Raw genomic sequence first — 9,481 nt, 5'->3', positions numbered from 1 at the left:
TAGGTGTTCATAATGGGATACTCATGCAGAGGGAGATTAATTGATATATCTAGTAGAGCCAGTAAGCTTCGCAGTGTTATAACTCTGGGCCACTCTTTCTTTCCAAGTATTTGATATGCATAGGTTCTCAAAGGAAAGCATGATGGATACTTGCTGTACAAGTGCCATTTACTGTCTTGCCTATTGAGTAGCACTGATAGTAATTCTCAGTTCATTACTTATGAGCCTTTCTGGTTGGCAGATGTCCAGGTCAAAATTTTTTGGTGGATCTTTTTTCCTGAAAAGTGTGATTTTGTAGGGCCTAAGGATGTTGTTAAGTTAGGTCAGTTTCAACAATGTTTTGACAAAAACTTTCATATCAACTTGAAATAAAATTAGGTACTTGATTTCATTTTATTTTATTTTATTTTATTCAAAGTTTTCCATTTTCTTTTCCTGTGGTGTCACATGTTGCCCTGAGTTGTCTTTGAATATTTCTGATTGGCTAGTTGCCTCTCTTCCTTTGTGATTGAGGTTTTGTTTGCATTTGCTTGACACTATGCCTGCAAGTGGAGAGAACAGACGGCTTCTTCTTGCATCAGCAGCTTTCTGAGAGGATTCCCCCAGCATGGTAGATTACAGGTATTCTCTTTCTGTTTCAGCTGGCTGTCACCCATCTCTGCTGCCCACCATCAACCGTCTGTTTGCAGCATTTTTTTAGTGCAGCCGGCGCTGTAATATACAACAGACGGGCAAACTTTTCCACAGGGAATATGGAGAGGCATTTGCTTCTTAGAATGAATAACTGGCTTCCCCAGAATCCCACCTCAAGTGAGACAGAAACCTGTTGGAAAAACCTGCAACCATTGCTGGAGTGGGGGAGGGAAAAAGAGGACATTTCTGACAGGAATTTCTTATATTTGGTTCCCTTTGCAGTGGATGAATGAGTTGGAAGGAGATGTGTAAAGAAGTATCTTTATCTACATTTATTGAATTTTATTTTTTTCCTGCAAATATAATAGCCTCTTTTGCATAGCATTTGCTGATTATTTCTGCTGCCATCTATGCTGCTATGCTTATTTTGCTGCAGTTGAAATGAGGAAATATTAGTCCTTCCCTCTCCCCCCCACACTTAATGTTGTACATTGTGGGTAAGGAGTCTTCCTCTCCTTCCCCCTCTAACTTTCTTTGGTGGTAGGGTTGCTCACTGAGGGCCTTTATTACCTCCTGTTAATTGATTGAGTAAACTTAGCAAACCTGCAGCGTCCAATTTTAATGATCCCTGAGTCACAATGTACAAATGTTGTGAAAACAGTAACAGGTTTTTCTCCACATTTGATTCATTTACCGTTGTTTTTCATGTTCACAGAATAGATTTAATAGATTTCATAGATTTCATAGATTTAGGGTTGGAAGGGACCTAGTAGATCTTCTAGCCTGACCCCCCGCCAGGGCGGGAGAACAACAAAACCCCAAAACAAAAACGGGACTCAAATGAGTCCAGCCAGGTAGGCATCCAGCCTCTTCTTAAAGACCCCCAGGGTAGGGGCCAGCACCACTTCCCTTGGAAGTTGGTTCCAGCTCCTAGCCGCCCTAACTGTGAAGTAGTTTTTGCGGATGTCCAATCTATACCTCCTCTCCATCAACTTGTGCCCATTACTCCTTGTTATGCCAGCGGGCGCTAGGGGAAACAGCGTCTCCCCCAAACCCTTCTGGTCCCCCCTAGTGAGTTTATAGACGGTCACCAGGTCCCCCCTCAGCCTTCTCTTGTGGAGGCTGAATAGGTTCAGGTCCCGCAGTCTCTCACTGTAGGGTCTGCCCTGTTGTCCCCGGATCATGCGGGTGGCCCTCCTCTGGACCCTCTCCATGTTGTCCACATCCCTCTTGAAATGGGGCGCACAGAACTGGACACAATACTCCAGCTGTGGCCTGACCAGCGTCGCGTAGAGGGGGAGGATCACCTCCTTGGCTCTACTCGAGATGCACCTGTGGATGCACGACAAGGTCCGGTTAGCCCTGCCAACCATGACCTCGCATTGTCGGCCCATGTTCATCTTGGAGTCAATAATGACTCCAAGATCTCTTTCTGCCTCCGTGCTCTCAAGTAGGGAGTTCCCCATTGTGTAAGTGTGCTGCTGGTTCCTACTGCCCAAGTGCAGCACCCTGCACTTGTCCGTATTGAAACGCATCCTGTTCCTGTTAGCCCACCCCTGTAACCTATCCAGATCCTTCTGCAATCTCTCACTCCCTGCTAGCGTGTGAATAATTCCATACGTAAGTTTCTTTATCCTTCTTCTCTTGTCTAGTTTGGCTTAAGTATTAGAAGTTGCAGTATAGGTTGGTAGTGTATATGTATGGGCTGTTTCTGTGGATGCTAGGGAGGTATACTACAAAGATTTTTGTACCATTTGGAACTGTCCCACAAACCCGTAGCAAAAGTCGTGTCACTTTTTGAAATGGTTAGTTTGCTGCATTTCTTTAATTTAATTCTTTCTTGAGACTAGCTTATTAGGTTATGACTCAACCCCCAACCTGCAGGGCAAATCCCCTTTTTGTCTGCTTTCACCTTCTGACTTCTCTGGCTTGGATAACCCTAGAGGGAGCTGAAACTCGCACTGGCAAACCTGATGGTCCTTGAAACACACAATTTTTCTCACTGTCCTCAGCGAAGAAATAGAAGTTATGGATAAAAATAAATCTCATTTGCTATATTGGAAGACAGTGGTCTAAGTAATGCAAAAGTTGAAAATAAGTCATGATCAACTGCAGAACCATATCTGTTATGTTGCTAAGTGTGACGCCCTTTGTTGGTGCTGTGAGTATTTCCCTGCTCCCTGGGCTAGGCCCCTGACTTGCGTGGTACAACTTGATGCATCTGTAATTGGAAGGAGGGGTTCAGTGGTGTTCCTACCCTGGTCCGGAGATGGTAATACTCATGCAATCAATGTGGGTGGTCTTGGGGCTCCACTCCTTCTGCACTCCAGTCCACTTGCCAACCATGAGTGCAGTTGTGTCACCGGTCCAACTCCTGGCTCGGTCCTCCTATAGCCTCTTGGTGGGTCTCAGCTCCATCGGTCACCATATGTGCTGCAGGCTTACAGGGGCTGCCTGCCACTTGCCCCAAATCTTTGGCCCTTTGCTGGACCTGGGTCTGCTGTGCCCACTGCAGGCTCAAAGATGGCTGTGCCCTTCCAGGGCCCTGGGCAGTGCCCAACCCCCAAATCCCTTACCAGGGAGCTTGGCATTGGGGAGTCCCGTCTAGCCCCCTTACGACATCCCTGCTTGATTCTGGCAGGACTGCGGCGTGGGGGAGGGGAGAAATCTGTGCTGCCAGGTCACACCCCAGCGAGCTTGGTGCCTTGCCTTTTAGCTCCCCCCTGCACACAGCTTCTACCAGGGTTTTTAAACCTCTCATGGCAGCGGTCACAGCTGATTTCATTAGCCAGCTGCTGCCCAGTTTGATTGACAGCTGCCTGAAAAGCCGGCGCAGAGCTAGCTTGCGCAGCCTTCGTTCCTGCCTCTGTCTCCCTCCCAGGTAAGTTCCCTGTAGTGCTGGGGCCCTTGGGTCCCCCTTTAGGAGTGTCGGGGCCAGTTCCTGGCACTTCTGGTCCCTGAGAGTGACCCCAGCCACCACACTAAGAAATTCAGAAGATGGGAGGTGACCATGTATTTTCCCTAAAACAAAAGAAAGTGGTAAGCAATCTAGATTTGCCATAGTGGGTACCTGTTGTAACATATTTAGGTGCATGCCAACACACAGACAGCATGGGCCTGCCCTGGTGTTATTAGATTTGGCTCCCAAGTACCAGCAGAGATAGAGAGCACTAACAAATTGAACTGATAACAGCTAACAGCTGAAATAGAGTGGAAGGTTAAGGAGAGACCCCTTTGTCCTTCCTTTGCCTCCTCAGGTAGTAGCTCATATCTGTGGCCTCAAGTTGCCATCACTGGAACTCCTTTCTTTCTTTCTCCAGCCAGATGTGGAAACACTCCAGTGTTACAGTGGCCTGCAGCACAGCTGACCCTGCACTCAGCTGACATCTGTGCTGCTACAGAAAGAAGGTCGGTCATCTATTTCAATGGTTTTCAACCCGTGGTCCGCAGACCCCTGGGGGTCTTCAGATATGTCAAAGGGGCCTGCAAAAGATGACTATGATCTATCAAAAATATGTGAATACCCACCATTACAATTCAGATGGGTCCACCCCTCCATTTGAAATTTCCAAAGGGGTCTACATCTACATTCAAAAATTTTCAGGGGTCTGCAAATGAAAAAAGGTTGAAAACCACTGATCTATTCCATTTCTGCTCAGAGGTGCCACTCTTCCCCATAATGCTCCTCTAAAATAAGAGGCATCTGTAGTGGGTTGTCCCTCCTTTAGCCCCACCTAGGAGCCAGCTTCCTAATAAAGTCCAGTCAGCTTTTAGTTCCAGTCCATTTATTTTAGAGGGGGAACACTTGTCCCCACAACAAACAATGCAAGCAACAACATATGCCACAGACACAGACAAATAACTAATGCAAGTAAAATCTCTGATCTTTCCTCAGACCTCAGGAGAGAAGCCACCCAGGCCCAGTGCTTTCTTTCAGCATCCCAGCCTCCTTTCTCCCCCAGCTACCCCCAGCCCCCAGGACTTTTAACTTTCCCTAGGGCCAGTCAGTCATCCCTGTTAGCTGACCCAGGGCTCCTAGGCAGGCAGGTTCCTTTTTATAACCCCCTGCAGCTCGTCTTCAGCCCCTGAGTCATGCCCCTTGTTACAGCATGGTTGTGTGAGCACATAGAATGGGGGCATCTGGAAAAAAAAGACCGTGTCTGCACTCCTCAACTGTGGTGCCAGGCAGCACCAGGCATACTCTATACCTACCACTTCCAGATCAGGAAGTTGTGCATCTGTGTGGGGGAAAATAGTGCCTGGTGAGAGGCAGAGTTTACTGATGTTTGCTAAACTTTTGCTGTGTGAGGTAGTGCACATAGAATGAGTGCACTATGTCTCTGTCTGGCACTGCCTGTCACCACTGTCACAATGGTGGCATCTTGTTGCCCTGCCACCACAATGGTCTCAGATGACAGGTTTCCAGAAACACTTTAAGGAGTGTCAAGTGGTTCTGTCTTTTCCTCCACCTTGTTTTTCATTCTTCTTTATCCTTCAAAGTTGGATTTATTTATTTTTTCCAGGAATAGAGTCTGTCTAACTTTTCTGTCCTTCCTTCCCTGAATATTGAAATGAAAATTCAAATCAAAATGGCCATAGGGTATTTTCAAGTCAAGTAAAAAAGATAAGCAATTGATACATTTTTTCATGAAATTGTCAAATATGTTGAAATGACAGATAATGCTTCTGTTCTGACACAAGCTTTTCTGGAATCTCAGTTTCACAGCGAATTGAAATGCCAGGATTTGTCTCAATTTGGGCTGAAGCAAAATTTCAAAAACACAAATTTTTTTACAAAACTAACATTCCACTTTTCAGCCAGTTCTTGAGTACTACATTTCTAGCCGTCTAGGAAGGATAGATTTTAGGCATTCAGAGTGAAAGATGGTAGACTTCACAGTATTGAAAATCCTCCTGACTGACTTTCTGAAATCTTGACCTTTTTATTCCATGTTCGGTAGAAGCAGACATTGTATTCAGTAGGAAAAGGAGAAGGAGGTGGGGGAAAATAGACAGACTCAGACAAATGACAGCTACTGGCTTAATACTTGTACCTTCTGTGTAGGTTGTTCTCTCTGAGAGGCTGCTTCTATGATTCTTCTGAGAGAAGTAGAGCCTTGTGGGTCAGGAGTCAATTTAGGCACTGTGTTACACTGTTTTCTTATGTGACAAACTCACTCTTTAATTATCTAATAAGAGAGTGAATCTCATAGAAAAACCCCAATAAAAACACCTTTTCTTCTCCTGTTATGTGTAAGTGTTGGTAAATTGCAGAGGCCTTTCCCCTCTGCTAAGATTCAGGCTTTAGAACTACATCTGATGGGTGCCACTGCCTTGCCCTTTTTCCTTTGTTTGGGAAGAATAATGGACAGTAAGTGATTTCTTTACAAAATGAAACTAAACACTGTGGTTTGTGATTGCTACTTTCATTTCAACTTTGTGCCAGTAGATATCATTTCTTCATTCTCCTTGGAACCCTGAGTGAGAACTCCTGAGGAAAACACTACTATGAAGTGAAAGATAGAGTGGCCATAGTAATGTGATCCAAATTTTGTGGTGGTTAGTACTTTGTTAAATGTGACTTGGGGTCTGAAAATACAAGTTTCCTGAATAGTGATGATGGATATTAAGAGTATTCAGAATGTGATTACTGCTTTTAAAAGATCAGAGCAATGAAAATAAGGTTTTTTATGCCTTTACTGAGCATAAAATGTTCTTCTGTGATGTCCAACATGGACACATACTGGTGGTAGCACAGACTTTATTTATTTTTCATTTGCCTGGAAATACTACATTATTGTAGTCTTCCAAACTTATACATTTATAAACTCAGATTCTACCATCATTTAATCTAGTGCTAATTAAGAATAACTCCACTTACAGTCAATCAGGTTAATATAGAACAGGTGTAACTCAGAACAGAATTCGACCCACTATCTCTGTTGCTTGACCGAAGTAGCAAATTTTAACATTTCAAGAACTTGTCAGAATGAACATACTTTGTATCTGCAAAGAATTTGCAATCTGCACAACTGCAATTACATTTATTGTGAGCAGGGCATACTACCATTGCATCTAGCATTAGATAACTGCAGCAGCGTCGTATCAAAAGCACCATTTCACTAGTACTAATACAGATCAGGAGATTGTATTCTCAGCGCAATCTCCTGATGTCTTTGACATACCCTCCATGCTTTCAGTGGTCAAGATACTACACTCTGGAACACATAGAGTAATTCACTTTAAAAATGTTAGTGCTTACATCTTACTTTCAAAAGCAGGCACAATTTAACACTCTGTGGGGGTTCTTATATGGTGCTTTAAAAACCAGACCATTAAGTCCATATTTAGTTATAATCAAAAGGCCTGATTGTTCAAAAAATCCAAGCACCCAGCTGCTCCCAATGAGGTTAGTGGCAATTTTTGAAGCACAGCACTTCTGAAAATTAAGTTACCTACTTAACCTGTCTAAATAAGAACTTGGAAGTCTGTTTGTAAGCACTCAAGTTTTTTTAGGTCTTGTCCATATTTTTCGTATGTGTAACATGTTTGAACAAACAGGTGGCTTATATGCAGCTCATGTGCTTAAATTTTACAAGTAGTAAACTAGAAACATCAGTAGAAGCAGAAGTGAAACATTAGGAGAGACTCCCCATTCTTCAGTCATAAGGCATCAGTGAAGAAGGTGTGTGTAGATGCAGTGCCCTGTGTGTACCCAAACAGGATGCCTAGTGTGGACATTGATGGTGCCTGTACACAAGTGTGGAGGCTGTTCTGGCACACTAATTACAGTGCATTGTAGCAGACTTGATTAACTGAGTTGGCTGGAGCATGGTAATTAGCACATTCCAGCTAACCTCTGTCTCGTCTATTGGTGTCCCTGCACTTCTAATGGTGGCAGAGGCCTTGAACTAAAGCCGCTCTAATTAAAGTGCCGTTCCTTCCCCTGCTCACCCTCCCAAGCACGTGTAAAAATTCTCTGCTTTTGCAACTTGCACTGGTTAAGTGACATTCATGTAAGTTGCAGTAGTGCAGTTTTCTACTGCAGATATAGCTTGTCTAGTTTAAGTATGAGAAAATACTGTCATATGCTGGTCATGGATCAGTAGAAAGTGGTGGTTTTTTGCAGGTCCCTGATCTTCAGCTTCTAAATCAGGGGCAGGCAGTTGTTTTGAGCAGAGGGATGCTTACCAAGTTTAGGAGTGCTGCGATAGGCAATGTATAGTAATAAGGTGTCAGTAGAATCATCTTAATGAGCGCACCCTGCTGGAAAGAAAATATACCAATTAAACAAGTAACTCACTGTCAGAGTTGGAGAAATTGCAGATTTTGTGCAAGTAACTGTTTTTTACTTTTTGGTGAAGTATGCTTCAGAATCGGCACTACAGAACGCATTAACAATTTTAAGGTATATTAACATATGTTTGATTGGTTCAGCAGCCGCAGCAGTGCAGCAAAGCAGCTTAAGGTGAGCAAAGGGCTGTACAATCAGAAATTTATGCTAGGAAACACTATTCACATGCCTTAACTGCTGTGGATAGATTTAGAGACAACACCGGGCATGTCCATGACCCATTGTTTAAAGTCTCTGAAATATTTTACTTCAAATACAGTCTTTTAACTGCCTCTTTTAGGCAGGTGTGATGCTTATGAGGTTGCTGATTTACTGGGTTTTCTATTATTAAGTAATAAGAGGAGTTTTCTAACAAAGTGATATTAAAAATAACATGTTAGTATTTTGCATGTCAAACAGGAAAACTGAGACCTCCCCCCTTCTGCTTAGTTGTATGTGCTGTAAATAATATGCCTGTTACATTCACTGTGTCTGCATTACTCTGGTAATGTTTGTATTGATACTAATATTCTAAACTTTAATTTCACAGCGCATTATAGTTTTTAGCAATTAAGGAGCAGTGGTTTTAAATTGTAATTCATGTTTTGTTCCTGAGAATTAATCTTCCCATGCAATCTTTGGGTCTTTATTGATAAGAATAGAGGACTAGATAGTTCAGAGAATGATGGGTAAATGGAATATGACATCTTTCAACACTAAATCACTAGTTTAAGTACAGTCCAGGTGATAGTCAAAAGACAGTGATAACTCTCTGACAGCTATTGAGTAGCATTTATGATGCAATGTTTGTACATTCAGTTCCTATGGAGAAGCATCGAAAATCATCATTATTTGTTGGCACTTAGAGAGGGGCCAGATAATGAACAGGTTTATGGAGTGAAAATATGTCTCACCATTAGGCATGATCTCTTCAGTTCAGGTGTATGACAGCCTAGTGTGACAGTGGACCAGTTTCACAGTGGATTTCCAAGAGGCAACAAATTTCAGATATGAAATGTCTCCTTATAATAGGGTGTAAATTGGTAAAAATTTATATATTAAGGTCTCCACCTTTAAAAAAGGGAGGAGGGAGGACCTGGGCAACCATAGGCCTATCAGTCTTACCTCAATCCTAGGGAAACTTTTTCAGAAGATCATCATGGAGCACATCTGCGATGGGCCGGCCTCAGGGATGATGATCAAGGGCAACCAGCACGGTTTCATTAGGGGCAGGTCATGTCAGACCAACCTGATTGCCTTTTATGATCAGGTCACAAAAGCATTGGATGCAGGTGATGCTGTGGACATAGTCTTTCTGGACTTCAGCAAGGCCTTTGACACCATCTCCCATCCCATCCTTATTAAAAAACTAGGGGACTGTGGCATTGATGCCTACACAGTCAGATGGATTGCAGATTGGCTGAAGGGTCATACTCAGAGGGTGGTGGTGGACGGGTCATATTCGACCTGGGGGGAAGTGGGCAGCGGAGTCCCCCAGGGCTCGGTCCTTGGGCC

The 9,481-nt window shown here is 43.5% G+C and overlaps 1 protein-coding gene across 3 annotated transcripts in view; it reads left to right on the top strand.

Annotated features, from left to right (window-relative positions):
- Positions 1-9,481, top strand: part of TRIQK (triple QxxK/R motif containing) — a 112,545-nt gene that overhangs the window by 39,158 nt on the left and 63,906 nt on the right. Inside the window, exon 3 of one of the 3 annotated variants that reach the window (XR_002099544.1) lies at positions 550-621. The exons of the other annotated variants lie outside the window; for them this stretch is intronic. The gene's annotated coding sequence lies outside the window, so the exon portion shown is untranslated. The remainder of the gene's footprint in view (positions 1-549; positions 622-9,481) is intronic. 3 annotated transcript variants of the gene reach the window in all.

The sequence above is a fragment of the Gavialis gangeticus genome, unplaced genomic scaffold (assembly GCF_001723915.1).
Source record: "Gavialis gangeticus isolate Ggan-Ray unplaced genomic scaffold, GavGan_comp1, whole genome shotgun sequence".
Classification (NCBI taxonomy): Eukaryota; Metazoa; Chordata; order Crocodylia; family Gavialidae; genus Gavialis; species Gavialis gangeticus.
This window is presented reverse-complemented; position numbering and strand designations above follow the sequence as displayed.